At 49.7% G+C, this 21,298-nt stretch overlaps 1 pseudogene across 1 annotated transcript; it reads left to right on the top strand.

Moving 5' to 3' along the window:
- The first annotated feature begins 1,445 nt into the window (after positions 1-1,445).
- Positions 1,446-11,354, top strand: LOC118530023 (cell adhesion molecule CEACAM8-like; annotated as a pseudogene). The gene is made up of 10 exons (XR_013444090.1): positions 1,446-1,646; positions 2,451-2,810; positions 3,847-4,095; positions 4,492-4,739; positions 7,760-8,041; positions 9,001-9,121; positions 10,090-10,142; positions 10,467-10,498; positions 10,906-10,947; positions 11,220-11,354. The product of XR_013444090.1 is annotated as a cell adhesion molecule CEACAM8-like (transcript).
- Positions 11,355-21,298: the final 9,944 nt, after the last annotated feature.

Raw genomic sequence — 21,298 nt, 5'->3', positions numbered from 1 at the left:
ACACAGGACATTAAACTCTGAACCTGGCTTCCGCTAAGGAGGTGGAGAAGGAGCCTGGTTTCCATCTCTTTCTCCAACAGACACTTCTGGGTCCCTCCCACGTGCCAGTTCTGTCCTGCCCGCTCCTTCTAGGGCCCTAGGAGCACCCTGATCTGTCAGGGGTCCGTGTGCAGCTCCCCATTCCCTGCCGGGCTCCACCCACGGGAGAGGCAGGGTGACCACAAGAAAGTACCCCAGGCAGAGCACACAGGCTGCCCAGGACGCTCAGGGCACATGGACAGTCTCGGGGCCACAGTTCAGCCACAGACCCTGAGGAAGGGTCTCCTTAAAACCTTCCTGGGGGCACCAGCCACCCAACCTCCCACCATGTCCTCTCTTCCCGGGACAGGCAGGAAACCCCCTTCCCACCTGGGAACTGAGCTCCTGAGACACCTGGTCCTGGGTGTCTGTCCCTGGAAGCAGAGGCCAGGCTGGGGACACCCAAGGATGGCCGTGTATCCCTCACCAGTCATCACCCGGCCTGCTCCTTTCTCACCCCCAGAGTCATCTCTGGGACCTCGCTGCCAGGAGTCAATCCAACCTCCCCAGAGCTGTGAGAACACTGGGGAGACCGGTGCCCAGCTGGGCTTCTCTGTTACAAACGGAAATAATCCCCTGGATTTGGGGACCCTGGGGCTCTGTGTGTGGTGCCCACAGACTCAAGGCCAGGACTCAGCAGAGGAGTAGGGAGAAGGGCCATCCTGTAAGGGAACCGGGTCCCCCTCAGTCTGGCTATTCAGAGTGTGCTCCCCTTGGGCAGGACGATCAGCATCACCTGGGAGCTTGTTAGAGGCAGACTCTGGGGTCCACACCACACCTGCTGAGTCAGAATCTGCATTTTCACAGGGTTTGCAGACCCTCTGTGGGCTCAGGAGAGGGAGAGGTGGCCCCACCCCCACATCATGGGGTCTCAGCCTGGCTGGGCATCTGCTGAAGCAGCATTTCTGGGTGTCACCTGGGCATCCACAGTCTTGATAAAGTTCCACAGATGATTCCAGAGCACAGTGGGGGTGACATCCTTGTGACAAAAGTTCTTGAGGCAGCCCCCAGTTTCCTGCTCTGAAGGGAAAGCCACACGGGGAGGAGAGAGGGCTGTGGGGGTGCTGACCCTGCACCTTGACCCCAATCTGTGGGGGTCACCAGACCCCAACGCCACAGGCTTGTGTTTGTCCAAACAAGGGCGTGTGCGCGCTCTCGCATATGGTGGGAAACCACAGCTGAAGACGGAGAGGCCTCAGCAGTTCCCAGGGAACCGCAATGTAGGCAGAAATGAAAGGGGAGGAAGGGGACAAGGGAGTCAGGAGGGAGTGGAGGGGAGCGGAGGGGAGTGGAGGGGAGTGGAGGGGAGTGGAGTGGAGGGGCCCTGGCAGAGACCCCGCCCCCGGCCCACGTGACCCCGCCCAGCGCTCCTGCCCCCAGAGGCCGCTCAGCTCAGAGGGAGGGAGGACGGCAGAGCTGACAGGACAGGACGGCAGTGCTCCTGAGTGTTTCTGGAGCAGAAGCTCTTCCCCCAGAGGGAGGGACGGACCGGGCAGCAGGCACCATGGAGCCCCCGTCGGCCCCTCCCCGAGGAGGACGTGTCCCCTGGCAGGAGGTCCTGCTGGCAGGTGAGAGGGATGATCCCCTGCGAGGGGGCGGGAGGATGGGAGAGAGAGGCTGGCTGGGGTCTCCCGGGGAGGGCAGGGCTCTGAGAGGGGACAGGCGAGCAGGGCAGGACGGGGGAGCCGGCTCAGCAGCGGGAAAATCTCATGATCTGGAAGTGGGGAGCCAAGGGCTGTTTCCCAAGTTACTCATCACTGAGGACTGAATTCTGAAAACTGATAACAACAACCAGGGACCCTAATCGCTGCCCCTTCCCACCGAACTGAATATTTGACAGATAAACACCAGACTTGGAGAGCCCTGGGGACACATTCATTGAGCCTCAGGTATTTGCAGCCTGCCCCACCCCTGGGCTACAGCACAGATCAGAGGAGTCCCTGCCCTCCCCGAGCTCACTTCTATGGGGAGGAAGACAGACACGCAGAGACGTCTAGAATGTGATGTCAGGTCCTGATAAGCACCAGGAGGGGAACAGAGCAGGGAAAGGTCAGAACGTGAAGACAGAGGGTCTTTAGAGGAGGCGCTCAGAGCAGACCTCTCCCCAGGACCCCCTGAGTGGGAGCAGGTATCTGAGGGCAGGGAGGGAGTGAGCGACAGACATGTGAGGAAGAGTGTTTTAAACAGAGGAAATTAAGTTCAGAGGCGCTGAGGTAGTGTGGTCATGCCCCTGACCTTGACCAGCAGGAGACACACACTCACACACACACCCCGAGGCTGGGGGATTAGGATCTGCTCTCTCTCCAGAACCCCAGCTTTCCCTCCCAACACATAGGTCCAAACACTGATCCGTCTCCTCCCTTCCCTCCTAGTCTCACTCCTAACCTTCTGGAACCCGCCCACCACTGCCCAAGTCACTGTGGAATCGGTGCCGCCCAGTGTTGCTGAAGGGAAGGATGTTCTTCTGCGAGTCAACAATGCGCCTGGGGATCCTCTAGGCTATAGCTGGTTCAGAGGGGAAACTGTAGAGTCGAGCCGTCAAATTATATCATATGTAGTAGATGCACAAGTAATTATCCCAGGGCCTGCACACAGCGGCAGAGAGACAATATACCCCAATGGATCCCTGCTGTTCCAGAACATCAACCTGAAGGACACAGGATACTACACCGTACAAATCACAAAGAGAAATTTTCAAGTTGATGAAGGAACAGGACAGCTGCGCGTATTCCGTGAGTAATTCCTCTCTCACCTCTGGTGTTGGGTGGGGTGAATTCTACTTCACACACACAGGATTTACAGGCCTGAACTGGGCCTCCATTCCCTTCCGCATTATGTCCTGTGGGGGGTTCGAGCATTTAGTACAGGACACACACAGTGGAGACAACTTAATTAGATTAGAATTCCTTTCCCAGAATCCAGATTCAGGGATCTAGAACTCTGCACGCCCCAGGAGGACAAGTCCTGAGGGGCCTCTGGGATCCCCACCAGAGCTCAGCCCAGAAAGCCCCTGCCCAGACCCCTGTGTTGGGGCTGCTGATTCTAGTGACCCTGGGGGTCTGTGCCACGATGGAGTTAGGGCTCCTGAGCAGAGGTGACTGGGAGCAACTCAGTTGCTTTTGTTAGGAGGGAAGGAGTGAACGGTGCGGTGTCTCTCCCGCTGGAGGGCAGGGAGCCTGGTGGCCAGATCTGCTAGGATCCTGCACCCAGGACGCCTCTCTGAAGAGATGATGCATCATTCATTCCCTCACCACCCCTGCTTCCTGCTCATCCCCTCGCTCTCTGCTTGGTCACTGGGCTCAGCTCTGCCATGGATGGGGTCACTGCCTCATGTCACTCATTGTCAAACAGCTGGGCAGAGCTGCCGTCCAGGCCCTGGGACCTGAGTACTGGACTGACCTCTTGGCTTGGTCCTGCTGTCCCCGGTGTCATTTCTGCTCAGACCCCCATCCCCAGGCTTGGCTGGCAGGTCAGTGCAGAACCAGGAGAGGTCCGGGGCTGTCTCTGACTCTGTCCTGTGTCTTCCAGGACCAAATGCTGCTATGTGATTGACACTGGAGACAGCCTTGCTGTCAGCACACAGAGCAGGGGCTTTACTTTCTCCTAGCGCTCAGATCCTCATGCATTTGTCCTGAGCTACACACACCTGCCTAATCTTTGGAGGCCTCAGGTTGGCTGAGAGGTGAGAGATGCCAACTCTGATTCAAGATGCTTGTGGAGGAATCACAGGTACCACCCAGGGCAATGTGCTCTCTGTTGTCTGCACAGCGGAGTTACCCAAACCCAACATCGCAAGCTACAACTCCGACCCCGTGGAGAATGTGGATTCTGTTGTACTAACGTGTGGACCTCGGACTCAGACATAAGCTACCTGTGGTCAGTAAACAGGAAGAGCCTCCCGCCACAGGATTCTCACTATACACGGTGTCACAAGGAATGACACAGGACCCTATGAGTGTGAAACTCGGAACCCAGTGAGTGCCGGTCGTAGTGACCCATTCACCCTGAATGTTCTCTGTGAGTAACTTCCCTTCCTACCTGGCCCGGGCTGCCAGCCCAAATCCACGCTGCCGGGGTCCAGGCCACATCTATCCTTCTGGGGTCCGAGTCCATGACTCTCAGCTGGACCCCCAGGCTGGCCATGGCTTCTTGTCCCAGGCAAACCTGGGCAGACTCAGCCTAAGCCAAGACTAGGAGGGGATGAGCTGCTCCTACTTGGGAGGGTCCCCAGATTATGATGGGAAACAGGTGAATGTCTCAGACCCAGGCTCATGAACACAGGAGGCTCATGGTTGGGATTTTCTCCAATAAGATTGGGACCCAGCTCAGAGGGACACTGTGGCCCTAATACACACCAGGAGCTTCGGTTTCCCTCAGATTGCATCACCTGTGGCTTTATTCTGTTTGCTCCAGATGGCCCGGATGCCCCCACCATTTCCCCACCAGACTCCTATTACCATCCAGGGGCCAACCTCAGTCTCTCCTGCCACGCAGCCTCTAACCCGCACAGTATTCTTGGTTTATCAGTGGGAGGCCCCAGTCACTCACACAGGAGCTCTTTATCCCCAACATCACTGCCAATGATGGTGGATCCTATACCTGCGTTACCTATAACTCTGGCACTTGCCTCAGTAAGACCACAGTCAAGACTATCACAGTCTCTGATAAGTGGATCCCTGGAGCATCTGCATGGATCTCTGTAGTGAAGATCTGTCTGGCTTTCAGCAAAGAGCCTAGAAGAAGTTATTTCCCACAAGCAAATCTAATCTGTCCCTGAACTCTCCCCCTACATGTCTGCAGAGGCTTCCTGCCCTTGCTCTCTGATTTATCATGGCATACCTTGGGTCCAGCCTGGAATATGTGGGGGGGGGGCTGTTCTCAGCCTCAGAAAGCCCCATGCATAGAAGGGAGTTTTGCAAATACTGAAGAAAGAAGGGTGTTCAGGGTCAAGTTGCTTTTTGTTATTGAATTGCAGAAGTGCTTTATATATTCTGGATAGTAATGATTTGCAGATATGATTTGCAAATGTTTCCTTCCAATCTGTGGGTTGCCCTCACTTTTTTTTTTTTTTAGTGAACTTTAGTTGACACACAATGTGACATTATTTTCAGGTGTACAAGATAGTGATTGGACAACTCTATATGTTACGCTCTACTCAACCCAATAGAACTCCCATCTGACCCCATGCAGCCCCATTAAAATACCATTGACTATATTTCCTATGCTGTACATTTCATCCCTATATCCTGTTCATTCCATAACCAGTGCTACCACTCTCCAGATTGTGTCTTTTCATGCACAGAAGTTTTCCATTTTGATGCAATCCAGTTCATCTTTTTTTGCCTTTAATTGTCTTCACTTTGGGTGTCATAGCAAAGAAATTATTGGGAAATCCACTTTCAATAATTTTTTGTTCTACATTTTCTTCTATGACTTTTACAGTTTCTGTTCTTTGGATGTTTGATCTATTTTATTTTATTTTATTTTATTTTTAAAGATTTTATTTATTTATTTGAGAGAGAGAATGAGAGAGAGCACATGAGAGGGGGGAGGGTCAGAGGGAGAAGCAGACTCCCTGCCGAGCAGGGAGCCCGATGCGGGACTCGATCCAGGGACTCCAGGATCATGACCTGAGCCGAAGGCAGTTGCTTAATCAACTGAGCCACCCAGGCGCCCTGTTTGATCTATTTTAAGTTAATTTTTGTACATGGTGTAAGGTCAGGTCCAACTTCATTCATTTGCATGGATATCCAGTGTTCCCAACGCCATTGGATGAATAGATTTTTTTCTCCATTGAATAGTCATGACAACCTTCTTGAAAGTCATTGGACCACATATGACAGGGTTTGTTTCCGTGATGCCTAGTCTATTCCATTGGTCTCTATGTCTGTCTTTGTACCAGACCCCCATTATTTTGGTTACTGTAGTTTTGCAGCCAGGAAGTAGGAGTCCTCCAACTTTGTTCTTTTTCTAAATAAGTTTGGCTATTTGAGGCCCCTGAGATTCCCTGTAAATTTTTGGAAATTCCTATTTCTGCAAAATATTTCCTCCAGAATTTGATAGGGAAGCACCTGGCTGGCTCAGTTGGTGGAGCATGTGACTCTTGATCTCAGGGTTGTAGGTTTGAGCCCCACCTTAGGTGTAAAGAGTACTTAAAAATAAAAACCTTAAAAAAAATTTGATAGAGATTACATTGAATCTGTCAATCTCTTTGAGTGGCATTGTCATCTTAACAATATGAAGCCTCATCATCCATGAACATGGGATGTCTTTCCATTTATTTGTGTCCTCTGTAATTTATTACAGCAGTGTTTTATAGATTTCCATATACAGTCTATTGACTCATTACTTAAGTTAATTCCTAAGTATTCTTTTTTTCCTAAGTATTTTGTTCTTTTTAATGTGATTGCAAATGGAATTGTTTTCTTAATTTCTTTTTGGGTACTTTCATTCTTAGTGAATAGCAACAGAGTGATTTTTCTGTGTTGATTTTGTACCCTCAAATTAGTTGAAATTGTTTTTAGTTCAATAGTTTTTAGTGGAATCTTTAAGGATTTATACATATAATTTCATGTCGTCTGCAAACAGACATAATTGTACTTATTCCTTTCCAATTTGATTGTATTCTGTGTTTCTTCCTCCTTATTATTTTGGCTTGAACTTCTGTACTGTGTTGAATACGGGTGGTGAAAGTGGGATGTTTATCTTCTACCTGATCTTAGAAGAAAGGCTTTCAGTGTTTCATCATGGTGTGTGATGTTGGCTCTGGGCGTTTCATGTAAGGCCTTTGTTATGTTCAGTGGTTTCATTCTATTTGTAAGGGTGCCAATATTCTGTATACAGTAACCACTTCTCTACAGAAGTTTTTCAGCAGGAGAGTCAAGCCACAAATCTGGAAGTAAAAGTCTTCTTCAGAGTGAGAAATCCTGTGGTTTGAAAACTCTTTGATTCTTAAGGTTATGAAGACGGGGCAGGCGGCTCTCATTCCCTAGTAAATTATAACAGTGTAAATGCCTTCCCTACCTTACATGAAGCTGCCTTGGACACAGAGATAGAGGGGCTGCGAGTCTTCCTCCTCCAACATACAAGGAAAGATATATAAGGCATGAGGCCTGATCTCTTAAAGTCACAAAAATTCAAGAAAATCACACCGAAGTCCATGGGAAAAAATTCTTCATGATAATGAGGCTGCTGGACACGTGGGCTAAGAGGTTCCTGGTGCTGATACCACAGTGATGTCCAGACAGAGCAGACACATGACTGAGGGTGAGAGGGGGAGGTACAGTCCTCTCCTTACAGATCGTCACCTGAACAAAGACACTCATCCTTCTGCAGACAGCAGGGCCATCCTCTGGGGCACCTTTTTTTTTTTTTTTTTAAGATTTTATTTATTTTTTTGACAGAGAGAGACATAGCGAGAGCAGGAACACAAGCAGGGCGAGTGGGAGAGGGAGAAGCAGGCTTCCCGCAGAGCAGGGAGCCCGATGTGGGACTCGATCCCAGGACCCTGGGATCATGACCTGAGCCGAAGGCAGACGCTTAATGACTGAGCCACCCAGGCGCCCCCTCTGGGGCAGCTTTACAGAGCTCACTGGGGCCCTCGGAATGGCTGGCATCTCAGAGGAAGGAGTGTGACCCAAGGCCCCAGGCCCATTCTCATTCCATCACCTGTGTTTCCTCACAGAGCCAGTGGCCCGGCCCTCTCTCCATGCCAGCAACACCACAGTCACAGAAGATAAGGACTCTGTGGTCCTGACCTGCTCCACAAAAAACGCTGGGATCTCCATCCACTGGTTCTTCAATGGCCAGAGTCTAAAGCTCACAGAGAGGATGAAGCTGTCCCAAGACAATAGCACCCTCACCATTTACCCTGTCAGGAGAGAGGATGCCGGGAATTACCAGTGTGAGGTCTCCAACCAAAGCAATTCCAGCAAAAGTGACCCCATCAGGCTGGATGTGAGCTGTGAGTGACCCTCAACCTCTCCCCCTTCCTCCCTGTACATTTTACTGGCAGGGGTGTAAAATGGATGCAGGCCTGGAGGAGGTGGAAGCAAGCTTCAGAACCTCTAAGGAAATTTGGATAAAATTCCCAGGAATTAGACGAATCTTGTTAGCATCTTGGTTCTGATATGTACCAGCTTTTGGATCTCGGGCAAGATGCTCAACCTCGTGAATCTCAGTCTCCTCAACTGTAAACTGCAAAGAGTACCTCGATCTTAGGGCTGTTGTGAGGGTTGTTAATGTTTTCATGAGATGGAATCCAGAGACAGCATCATACACAGGTTTGGGGCTCAATCAAACTTAGCAGCTATTGTTCTTCTGTTACTAACATTTTTGTTACTAGCTGTAATGGCATGTGGAATTGGGATTAACTGTGGCCTTATCACGTTCCAGCTCTGTGACCTTCATTGATTTATTGAACCCCTTAACACATTCAGATGCTTATTTTGCACAGTGGGGGTGACCCCCAGCCCCCACATGGGCAGGGAAGCAGCAGATGAAATAAACGTAAAGTATTTCCACATGCCTGTCCCAGAGCCAAGCCCAAAGGCAGACAGCTAATGTTATTCTCTTTTAATCAGTATTGAGTGAGGTAGGGGCCTCCACCTAAGACCATGCATAGTGATGGAAAGGAACACAGAAGGGAAGAGGCATAGTGTGAGAGGAAAATGAACAGATGCTGGCACTGCCCCTGGGGTTGGGGGCACAACGGGAGGATTAAAGCAAGTCCAGAGTTTCACTGTGAGGAACAGAAATGATGCAGCAGTCGAGGGGGTGGGGACACTGTGGTGACAAAACACACACAAACCCTATGTCAATGCATTTCCTTCCTCCCTAACCAGGCCCTTCCCCCATGGCCCCTCCTGGTTTCCCCATATTTGACTTGAGACTCATACCTGTCCCTTTTTCTTCTTATTTCAGATGAAAGAAGCAACACAGGTCTCCCTGTGGGGTCCATCGTTGGCATTGCAGTCGGGGTCCTGGTCGGACTGGCACTGACGGCCGCCCTGGTGTGTCTCCTGCTCAGCACAAGGACTGGAAGGTACGATGGCATTTCCCGCACGCGGATCCTGTCCCAAGCTGACCCAGGCCAGGAGGGGACCTCATCCTGACCTAGGGCTCTGGACTGGCTCCTCCAGGCTGCCCAATAGCCCCCTGGATTTTCCCTCTCATTCCCTCTGGCTCCTTCCTCACCAGCTGCTGATCGGGGTGCTTCCTTCACAGCTCCCTCAGTTATAAATTAGGGACAATTAGGAACAGCCCCTCAGGGTTTTCCTGGTTAATGTGGCAAACCTACAGTGGTGCTGACAGGACTAAGTGCTCAGTAAACGGCACCTCCTGTGGTTTATTTAAGTCCACACGCCCTGTGAGGGAGAGTTGCAGCCTCAGGATGTGAGGGTGGTCCTGGTCAAGGTCACACAATGGAGACTGGAAGAGCCTGACAGGTCAGGTGGGGTCATCCCCCCAATGGCAGATGCAGGAACCACAGTACCTAATGTGTGAGACCAGAGAACCTGGGCTTGGCCAGGGGGAGGTCCTGGGATGTCCTTTGTGCCTCTTGTCCAGGCAGATGGAGATAAAAGATGGTCCACTATCACATTTCAGCATCTCCTGGCCTGAGGGGGCAAGGGTCTGGCCACAGCAGGGGCACCACATTCAGGGATCCACATACCCGGCGCTCCCCAAGAGCCCTGCACATGCAGCTGCAGCCTTGACCCTTCCACTCAGTCGAACTCTCATGTTTGATTCCTTTCCTGAGTCCTCCATTCCTTCTCTGCATACTTTCTCCTAGATGCCCATCAGCCTGAGTGTCTTCCCCTCTGGGCCGAGGATATGCTCCAAAGGCTTTCCTTATCCCATCTCTTGGGCCCTCCCTCTCCTAAACAGCGCTGGTGGAGAGAGGAGGTCTCTAACCCCTGCCTGGAATGAGTATCTTGCTTATCCCCTGCTCTGACACCAAAGCTGTGACCTCTCCCTGCACCCCTCACACGTAAGCCTGATCTTTCCTAGGGCAAGTGGCTGGTGTGATCTCAGAGAGCTCTGTTGCCCAGCATCCACCCCCCGTGAGTATATCTTCAGCGTGGGTGGGACCCGGAGCCCCGTAGTCCTGCCCACATTGTCCGCTCCTGCCAGTCACTCCCCAGGGCCTCTGACCCTTTCTCTGTGGCTTCAGCTCAGGGGACCTCAAATGGCCATACACCCTGACCTGTGGAATCTAGGTCATAGGTCAGCACCTTGACCTCATGGGCCCTAACATGGCCAGTGGGTCTGTCCCTGGGAGGTGCTCCTGCTTCCCTGTTCTCTGAGAGCTGAGGACCTGTCCCCTCCTGGAGGGTGGCCCCAAGCTTCTTCACAGCCCTGGTGCTAACTCCTGTCTCTGTCCCCAGGCCATGGTCCAGCCAGCCGCTCCGCATCCCCGGTAAGCCCGCCCCCTCCACCACTCTTTCCACTGGGGTCCAGGCTATGCAGGCTCAAGGCGGGCAACCAGCCAATTCAGCAGCACAGAGCAGACCTTGCTTCCCCCAGAGTAGACAGGACAAGGCAAGCCCTGTTCTGGCCAGGAGTGGACCCTCTTCAGGGGAGGACCACCCCCCAGCATGTCCTGAGTTGTCCCTGCTCCCCTGAGCTGGCCAAAGGAGAACCCTGGAGTCCAGCCAGGGGCAGGGTGGGCACTGGGAGCACCAGCCAGGGGTCCTGGGCAGTGGTCGGGGACTGGGGTATGGGTCAGCAGGCTTGGAGAAGGCTGCTCCAGAGGCAGAACTGGTCACTTCTGTAGAGAAATGACCCTCCTTCTCTGTCTACCAACACCCATTCTCTCCTGTTTAGGACTCCCTGCCCAGCCCTACCACAGCCGTTCCTATCTACCAGGTGAGTGTGGGCAATGACTGTTTTGGTCCCCGAAGCCCATAGGGGCTGCAGATCTATCTGCCCTCAGCCTGCTCCTGGCTGTGTTTTCAGGTTCAGGAAACAGGAGAGCAAGGGGGAACAGGGGCAGTGGGAGGAAGGAGGGGCCCCGGGCAGACACCTGCCACACAGCGAGGCTCCCAGAGAGCAGCCCAGCTGGGCCTAGAACCTGAAAGTTACCCAGATATGTTCTAAGAAGGTGACAGGGGCTCAAGAGGCCTCTTCTTCTTTTGCAGGAATTACGACACCCAGACACAAACATTTACTGCCAGATCAACCACAAAGCAGAAATGGCTTCTTAGTTTCCGCTGGGAACTGCTCCTTCCAGGGCCCTCCTGAGACCCCAGACTCTAGGTGGGGCCAGGAACCACAGCCTGAGCCAGAGAACCAGCTCCAGGCCCTGAGGATATTCAGGAACATGGACCAAGGGTCGGTTACTTCACCCTCCTTCACTACAAAGTGCTGGTGGGCAGCCTGGACTTGGTCATCTGACTGTGGAGTCACTTCCTGCAGTGATGTCCACAACACCCTCCCTGCCCTGAGGGATGGAGACAGAGGCCAGTGCACACTCCCTGCAGCCCTCTCCACCTCTTCCTTGTTCGTAATGCTCCTTGTTAAGAATGGAAAGTGTGTGGACAGAACCAGATCAAGGCTCCCAAGCCAGAGGAATAGCTGGGAGTCATCAGCACCACGGACAGTGTTCCAGCCAAGCTCCTCCCAGGAGTTGAGAGGGGAGGAGGCAATGACGGACTGCTGGAGAGGCTTCCCATTTCTATTCTACAGAAGATAGATGCAATGAAGCAGAATGCTACTACAAGGACAACCCGATTCTGCTCTAATCTATCCATGGAAAACCCTTTGCACATGTCTGGATGTTGTGTTGGTACATCCATTACTGCTCCCTGCATGGCTGATTGCTGCCCCCAGAGGGTGGCCTCAGGGAGGCTGTGGGAGTCTGCTCCAGCCTCTTGGGGAACCTCCTGGCCCCCCTCTTCTTTTTTTTTTTTAAAGATTTTATTTATTTATTTGAGAGAGAGAGAATGAGAGAGAGCACATGAGAGGGGGGAGGGTCAGAGGGAGAAGCAGACTCCCTGCCGAGCAGGGAGCCCGACGCGGGACTCGATCCCGGGACTCCAGGATCATGACCTGAGCCGAAGGCAGTCGCTTAACCAACTGAGCCACCCAGGTGCCCAGGCCCCCTTCTTCTTGACAATAAGCAAGGAATGTTTCATGATTAACTTTGGACCCTTGGTGCCTGACCTTGGAAACACACCCATCACCCAGCCTGGAGCACCCCTGAGCACAGCATCCTGTTTCCCAAGCCCCAGCTGAGCCCCCCAGGCAGCAGGGCAGAGCAGAACCCTGAGCTATTCTCCCAGCTGCTCCCTGCTGAGCCCTGTGCGTGGTGTCAGAGTCCTCTGCCATCTGCCTGCCCTTCCCAGCAGAGCAGACATTCCACCCAAGGGACAAATGGGGCCCGAAGATCTCCCAGGGAAGAATCCAACATCGGAGGGTTCCTGCATCTGCCTGTGACCCCTCAGAGGAAGAGAAAACACTAGGGCCCTCACAGTCACCCCCATCTTCCTCTTTCCCATCCACATCCCACCCACAGAACCAACTTGGATGCTACGGACCCAGCCCTGCCCTTCCTTGGGGCTCAGGTCCATTCTGTCCACTCACAGTGGCCAACATGAGAGTCACCTGGGTGCTTTATCTTTACTATTTCTTTCTTTTTGCTTTTAGTTGGGGTCACATTGCTCTTATTTTTCTAGTTCTTGTGTTAGGAGCTTAGATTTTGATTTGAGATATTTCCTCTTTTATAATGTAAGCATTTCATGTTACAGATTCCACTCTCAGCACAGCATAAGCTGCATCCCAAAATGGTGGAGATTTTTTTTTTAGTGTTTTTAATTTAATTCTGTGTATTTTTAGGGGCAGCTGGTTGGCTCAGTCAGTTAAGCATCTGCCTTCAGCTCAAGTCATGATCCCAGGGTCCTGGCATGGAACACTGTGTTGGGCTCCCTGCTCAGGGGGAGCCTGTTTCTTCTCCCTCTCCCTCAGCTGCTCATCTGCTGGTGCTCACTCAGGCTCTCTCTCTCCCCTGTTATCTCTCTCAAATAAATAACTAAAAAATCTTTTGAAAATCTCTGTATTTTTATATTTCCCTTGAGATATCCTTCTTGCATAGCTTATTTACAAATATGTAGCTTGCTTTCCAAATGTTTTGGAGATTTCTGTTGTCTTTCTATTATTGATTTCTAGTTTGATTACTATTTTCAGAGAACAGACTCTGATTTCCATTATTTTAAGTTTGGTTAGGGGCTCCTGGCTGGGTCAGTCAGTGGAGACTGTGACTCTTGATCTCGGGGTCGTGAGTTCGAGCCCCACTTTGGGGTGAATTTACTTCAAAACAAAGTAAATTTGGTTAGCTTTTAGATATGACACCAAACATAAACCACAGAGAAGAATGAATTGGACTCTTCTCCTTGGCCATTCTTTAATAGTAGGTCAGCTGGCAACAAAGTCTCATATTTTTCCTTCATCAGAAAATTTCCTTAGTTCCCCTTTCCTCCTGAGGATCATTTTGCTAGATACAGGATTTGTAGTCGATTTGAAAAACCTGCCACTTCCTTCTGGCCTCCATGCTGTCAGATACAAAACCTACTGCCACTTAAATCAGTGTTCCTTAATATGCAATGGGTTGTTTCTCTGGCTGTTCTTAAAGATTTTTTTTCCCTCTTGTCTTTAGTTTCCAGAAGTTTGCGATGTGTCTTAGTGTGACTGCTTATTGTGCTCGGGGTTCACTCAGCTTCTTGGACCATTATTTCTTCAGGTACTTTTTCCAGTCCATACTTTTTTCCTACTTCTGGTATCCAGTAGCATCAATGTTAGATTCTTGCTTTTTTAAAAGACTTATTTATTTATTTAAGAGAGAGAGCGTGCTTGCAATTGGGAAGAGGGGCAGAGGGAGAGGGAGGGAGAGAATCCTCAAGCAGACTCCCCACTGGGCATCAAGAGACCACAAGTCAAGGAGTACTGGCAGACTCCAGAAATTGGAGAAGGCAAGAAAATTGATCCACCCCTAGAACCTCCAGAAAGGAATGTGGCCCCGCCAATATCTTTATTTTAGCCCAGCAAAACCCATGTTGGACTTCTGACCTCCGGAACTGTAAGATAATAAATGTCTGTTGCTTTTAAACCACCGTCTTTGTGGTAATTTGTTACAGCAGTAATAGGAATCTAATATAGACTGCATATTAGATTATATTGTTGTATTAATATCAAATTGGGGGAGCTTGATCATCGTACTGTGGGTATATAGGAGAAAATCTCGGTTCTGATGAGATACGGGCTGAAGTAGTTAGGGTGAAGTAGTATGATATGTATAACGTCCAAGTGATACATCAAAAACTCATATATATATAATGAAAAGATTTGTGTGCATGCACATGCATATATTTACCTCTGTACAGATAGAATACAAATGTGGCGTTGGTAAATAAGCATGAAAGATATATGGGAGTTCCCTCTCACAGTCTTGCAACTTTTCTCTAAGTTTGATATTTTTTTAATTGGAGGGGTGGCGCCCTATGTTTTAGAAGTACACACAAAAGTGTTTGCAAAGAATATTATATGATTTGTAATTTTTTTTTTAAAGATTTTTTATTTATTTATTTGAGAGAGAGAATGAGATAGAGAGAGCATGAGAGGGGGGAGGGTCAGAGGGAGAAGCAGACTCCCTGCTGAACAGGGAGCCCGATGCGGGACTTGATCCCAGGACTCCAGGATCATGACCTGAGCCGAAGGCAGTCGCTTAACCAACTGAGCCACCCAGACGCCCTATGATTTGTAATTTTTAATCCAGTGGGTGGTGAAGGAGTAGAAGGGAGATAGATACAACAAGGTTCGCCATGAGTTGATACTTTGAGCTGGAGATGGGTACATGGGGGTTATGATACCATTCTTTCTAGTATACTGAAGTAGAGTGCACTTGTATATGTTTGTATACAAATTCTATTTGTATATCTTTGCAATTTTCCATGTGAAAATATTTAAAGAAAGATAAAATTTCCAGCACAGAAGTTTTATCAGTGAGTTCCACAGAACTTTCAAGACAGATCATCTCAAAATCATACGAATTCATCCATAGAATAGAGAGGAATATCGCCCCAACTCATTCTGAGGTTAGTATAATCTTAAATTGAAATAGGAATAACAACAAAAGTACAAAAAGAGGAAAATATCAGGCGAATCATACTCATGAACAGAGAGGCAAAAATGCTAATCAAGTATTCCCAAACCAAATCCAAAACAGTATATAGAATAAGACAATAACCATGACTAAGTTAGGTTTGTTCCAGGAAAGCAATGCTGATTGAACATTACAAGTTTATAAATGGGGGCCCCAGGGAGGCTCAACGTTAAGTAGCCGGCTCTTGACCTCAGCTCAGGTCATGATCTCAGGGTCCTGGGATTTATCCCTGTGTCGGGGGCCCAAGCTCAGTGGGGAGTCAGCTTGAGGATTTCTCTCCCCTCCCCCAGCCCCTCCCCCATCTCAAATAAATAAATAAATCTTTTCTATAAAGAAAATTATAAATGGAAGGCGGCAGAAACTTCTAGGGTGCTAGCCATGTTCTGTGTCCTGATTTAGCTGCTAGATACATGGGTGTGCTCAATTTTGAAAACTCAGTAAGCAAAACACTTCATTCTGTAACAGTCTCCCTCACCCCTCAATGTTTTTCTTGATACATACTCTTTGTTACCTTGTCTGGTAACAGTATTGACAGAGAGACACAACAAAGGAACGGAGCAGAGAGTCCTGAACTCAATCCATGTACATATGGTAAACGGATCTTTGACAAGGGTGTCATGAATACACAGTGGGAAAGGATCATCTCTTCAACAATGATGTTGGGAAATGTGGATATCCACATGCAAAAGAAAGAATGAAACTACACACTTACTTTACACATACACAAAAAAATCAACTCAAATGAGATGGGGGAGGGTCAAAGGGAGAAGCCGACTCCCTGCTGAGCAGGGAGCCCAATTCTGGACTCCATCCTGGGACTCCAGGATCATGACCTGAGCCGAAGGCAGTCGCTTAACCAACTGAGCCACCCAGGCACCCAAGTTATTGTTATCTTAAGAGAAAGTTTTCTTAATCTGGAAGACCAATTTTTAGAGAACCAGCAATGTTTTAAACAAGAGTCCCAAAACTATAATCATGTTCTTAGTTTATTTAGTCCCACGTTACTAATTCTTGTTTAGTTTAAATGCAGCTTTTAGTTAGTTCTGGAAATTCTTACCCATTTTAGTTTAAGATTTTAAAGATACCAAAAACCTCTATTTGTGCTTAAAGTCTTTTCTATGAATCTTCTTGAAGATGAAACTCATTATGTAAATGACAAAAGACTGAATGCAATTGACAAGGAAATTTAATTCTTTTTGTGACATAGAACATTTTAATAATTTGAACGTTAAGTGATGACCCTATGACCAAAACATATTAAAACTTTAGGAATGCATATCATCTTTAGAACAGTTATAGCATTTGCCCAGATAACATAACCTAAAGCTTTCATTATTTGATTTACCATGCTTTCCAGGTAACTTAACATACAAAATAAACAAGCCTAATTGGTCAAAAGGACCTCATTTACACTTTAAATCTTGGGGAAGTTTGTTAAAAACCTCAGAGAGTTATAAAGCACATGTCTAAGTAGGATTACAGATCGGGGCGCCTGGGTGGCTCAGTTGGTTAAGCGACTGCCTTCGGCTCAGGTCATGATCCTGGAGTCCTGGGATCGAGTCCCACATCGGGCTCCCTGCTCGGCGGAGGGTCTGCTTCTCCCTCTGACCCGCTTCCCTCTCGTGCTCTCTGTCTCTCATTCTCTCTCTCAAATAAATAAATAAAATCTTAAAAAAAAATTAAAAAAATAAAAAGTAGGATTACAGATCATTATAAAACCCAAACCTTAATGATTTATTGAGCAAAGTGACAGCAAGATTCCAAAGCCAAATATGCAGGGTCATACAGTTGTTTGCAAAACATAGCTCCTTTAATACTGAGAAGATTACTAAGTAATCAAAGACCTGAAAAGACAAAATATAGAAACTGGTTTTCCTGGGCAGATACAGAAAAGAGAAAACAACTTTGTTTATATTTTCTTACCAAGAAGAGACCATTAATTTAAGAAAACTTCGTTTTTTTTAACTGAAAGAAAGCAGAATTTCCATCTTCTACCAGCTCCCCTTTAAAACCCATTTATTTCGATCTTAGTCCATCCTGACCACATATGAAAATTCTTTTCAGGGGCGCCTGGGTGGCTCAGTCAGTTAAGATCTGCCTTCAGCTCAGGTCATGATCCTGGGGTCCTGGGATCGAGCCCCACATCGGGCTCCTTGCTCAGTTGGGAGCCTGCTTCTTCTTCGGCCTGCTGCTCTCCCTGCTTCAGCTCTCTCTCTCTCTTTCACAAATAAATAAAATCTTAAAAAAAAAAAAAAGAAAACTTTTTTTTCAAAGCTCTCCCTTTACAAACCTTCTACAAATTTCCTTTGGATTTAGATGTTGTCCTAAGGCATTTCTTTTTATTTTTTTAATTTTTTAAAAAAGATTTTATTTATTTGACAGAGAGAGACACAGCGAGAGAGGGAACACAAGCAGGGGGAGTGGAAGAGGGAGAAGCAGGCTTCCCGCTGAGCAGGGAGCCTGATGCCTGGCTTGATCCCAGGACCCTGCGATCATGACCTGAGCCAAAGGGAGACGCTTAACGACTGAGCCACCCAGGCGCCCCAAGGCACTTCTTTTTAAACAATCAGTCTTATTTACGACAAAATTATCTTTTTTTACCTTTAACAAAAATGTATTCCCATTCCTTACATACCTGCTTCCCTTTCCTACATATCTGCCACTTTTCTACTGCAGAGGTGCTTCCCTGATTTTCATCAGTCTTAATTATACTTAGCAGAATTCTACACGATCAGAAGCCTTAGTCATTAGTGAAAACTAAGTAGTAGCCAGTTGTGAATTATCACACCAGAATTCCTTAGACAGCAAAGTTATGAATCAGTTAAACACGCTGAGTAAAGAAGTAAAACCGGCCCCAAATCGTATTGTATGAATCAACTTTTCAAAATTCTAAAAAAAAAAATGCACACTAATGTATAACAACAAAAGCAAATGTAAGGTTTCATGGAAACATGGGGAAGGGGGGTTAGAGCAGGCAGAATGAGGGGAATAAAGAGGACATGAGGAGATTTTTGAGAGGTAGGGACATAATCAGTATCTTCACGTAGGAATGACTTCTCTGTATGCCCGTGGCAAAACGTCTTAAATTGTATACTTTCAACATGTTGGGTTTCTTATATTTCAAGTATAATGCGATGAAGTGGTTAAAGATTATACATTCATATATGAAATATTACTTAAAGTACAAATTAAAAAAAAAAACTGCATAGCAGGACTTTTTCGTCCGCATTTCCTGCACAGTCCACCAGAGGGCGGCAGAGCTGCTCTACACCTGGGCGCCTTCCTCAGCACCCACAGCCCAGCAGGGTCTGAGCCTCCCCAGCCTCACCCAGTCACCGTCCTCCTGGCTCTCCAGGCTCCCCACACTGGACCCCGTCAGCCCCTCTGGCCAGCCAGGCATCTGCCCGCTGAGACTGGTCCCTCTGTGGGCAGCTCGTCCCTCCACACCCTCTGTCCTTAGGGGGGCAAAGTCCACTCACACTTCCAGCCTCAGACAAAAGGTCACTTTCTCAGGAGTGCTCCATGTGACCCTCCATCAGCTGAGACCCCCTGACATGCTCCAGACGCACCAGACGCTTTCCCTTCCTGGCCCTTCTCTCGATTCTAATTGACTCCTCAGTGCCATGATTTCCTGACTGCCCGTGGCCCTGTTCCAAGGGAAACCCCACGAGTCCAGGGCCCACATCTGTCCTGTTCTTGGTGGAGCTCCCAGGACCCAGCCCAGGGCCTGACATGTCACAGAAGCTCAGTAAATACTCGTTAAATGCATGAGGGAAACCACACAATGGAAGTCACCCCCATGTCACCTGGGGTCGGAGCCTCTTCCCTGCAGACCCAGGGCGCTGGCATCAGCATGGGAGATTCAGGAGGGATGACAGGGGTCTCCTATAGTTAGAGGTCAGACCCCCATTCACTCCCAGAACACGGACACCCCCCTCCCATCTCTGTCTGTGACTGACTTCTCTCCCCAGAAAGCCTGGGTGGGCAGCCTGTGTCCTTCCTCTTCTCTGCCACAAACGCTGGATCACCACCCCAGGTGCAGTTACTACCAGGGGAGTTCAGAGCCCTACACTGACCTCCAAACACGTCCGGAGCAAGTCCTCATCCTGAGGGCCCCTGGTCTGTGGGGACACCTGCTATGTCTCCCTGAAGGTTTCTCAGTAGCCCAAGGAGTCCTGGGGAACAGGGGAATGTCCCGGGCAGGCAGGACAGGAGAACCCAACATCTGCCTGTGTTTCCCCGGGGCTGAGCGTCTCCTCCCCTTTCACAGAGGCAGCCCTGGGATCCCTCAGCTGAGTCTCTGAGTGGAGCCGCCCCAGCTCCTAGTTCCTGTGGGGAGACCTAAAGCAGAGGAGAGACAGGGACACAGATGACTTGGATGCAATCCCCCCAGTGCTGTGATGGGGAGACAGGGCATTGTAGTGTCCAGCCCCCCAGGCCAGTAGCTTTTCCCCAAAGTCTCAAAAGACCCCTACAAGGTCATTCCTTGAAATCTTGAGGACAGAGAGCTCCTGCTGAGGGAGCACATCTCTCTGGGTTGGCAATTCTCCTGACACAGGATCAGGAATCTTCTGGACAGTGCCTGTCCTCTCCCTCATTTCACTCTGCCCTGGGATGGAGTCAGGCAGTCTAGGACCCACCTGGGATGGAGTCAGGGCTCAGGTTGACCAATCCCTCAATACTATCCAGGGCTCAGGGCCACACACATCCTTGGGAACCTGGTCAGCATCCCTGGTGTGGCCCCAGAATCGCCTCCAGGGGGGCGACATAGGGACATGCAGACAACACACAGGACATTAAACCCTGAATCTGGCTTGGGCTAAGGAGGTGGAGAAGCCTGGTTTCCATCCCTTTCTCCAACAGACCCTTCTGGGACCCTCCCATGTGTCTGTACTGTCCTGCCCACTCCTTCTAGGGAGAAGACCCTTGATTTGTCAGGGGTCCCTGTGCAGCAACCCATTCCCTGCCTGGCACCACCAGGGGGATGGGGGAGGCAGGGTGACCACAGCAAAGTCCCCCAGGCAGAGGACACGGGCTGCCCAGGACACTCAGGGGCACATGGACAATGTCTGGGCCACAATTCAGCCAACAGACCCTGAGGGAGGGTCTCCTCAAAACCTTCCTGGGAGCCCCAGTCACCTGAACTCCCACCACCTCTTCTCTTCCCAGGACACACAGGAAACCCCCTTCCCACCTGGGAGCTGAGCTCCTGAGACACCTGGTCCTGGGTGTCTGTCCCTGAAAGCAGAGGCTGGGCTGGGGACACCCAGTGATGGACTGTGGGTCCCTCACCAGTCATCACCCAGCCTGCCCCTTTCTCACCCCCAGAGTCATCTCTGGGACCTCGCTGCCAGGAGTCAATCCAACCTCCCCAGAGCTGTGAGAACACTGGGGAGACCGGTGCCCAGCTGGGATTCTCTGTTACAACAGAAATAATCCCCTGGATTTTGGGACCCTGGGGCTCTGTGTGTTGTGCCCACAGACTCAAGGCTAGGACTCAGCAGAGACCAACTTGGAGTAGGGAGAAGGGCCATCCTCTAAGGGAACCAGGTCCCCGTCAGTCTGGCTATTCAGAGTGTGCTCCCCGGGCCAGGACCATCAGCATCACCTGGGAGCTTGTTAGAGGCAGACTCTGGGTCCACACCACACCTGCTGAGTCAGAATCTGCATTTTCACAGCATCTGCAGACCCTCCGTGGGCTCAGGAGAGGGAGAGGTGGCCCCACCCCCACATCATGGGGTCTCAGCCTGGCTGGGCACCTGCTGAAGCAGCATTTCTGGGTGTCACCTGGGCATCCACAGTCTTTTTTTTTTTTTTTAAGATTTTATTTATTTATTTGACAGAGACAGACACAATGAGAGAGGGAACACAAGCAGTGGGAGTGAGAGAGGGAGAAGCAGGCTTCCTGCGGAGCATGGAGCCCGATGTGGGGCTCGATCCCAGGACCCTGGGATCATGACCTGAGCCAAAGGCAGACGCTTAACGACTGAGCCACCCAGGCGCCCTGGGCATCCACAGTCTTGATAAAGTTCCACAGGTGATTCCAGCGCACAGTGGGGGTGA

Source organism: Halichoerus grypus, chromosome 15 (genome assembly GCF_964656455.1).
Source record: "Halichoerus grypus chromosome 15, mHalGry1.hap1.1, whole genome shotgun sequence".
In the NCBI taxonomy this organism is placed as follows: domain Eukaryota; kingdom Metazoa; phylum Chordata; class Mammalia; order Carnivora; family Phocidae; genus Halichoerus; species Halichoerus grypus.
This window is presented reverse-complemented; position numbering and strand designations above follow the sequence as displayed.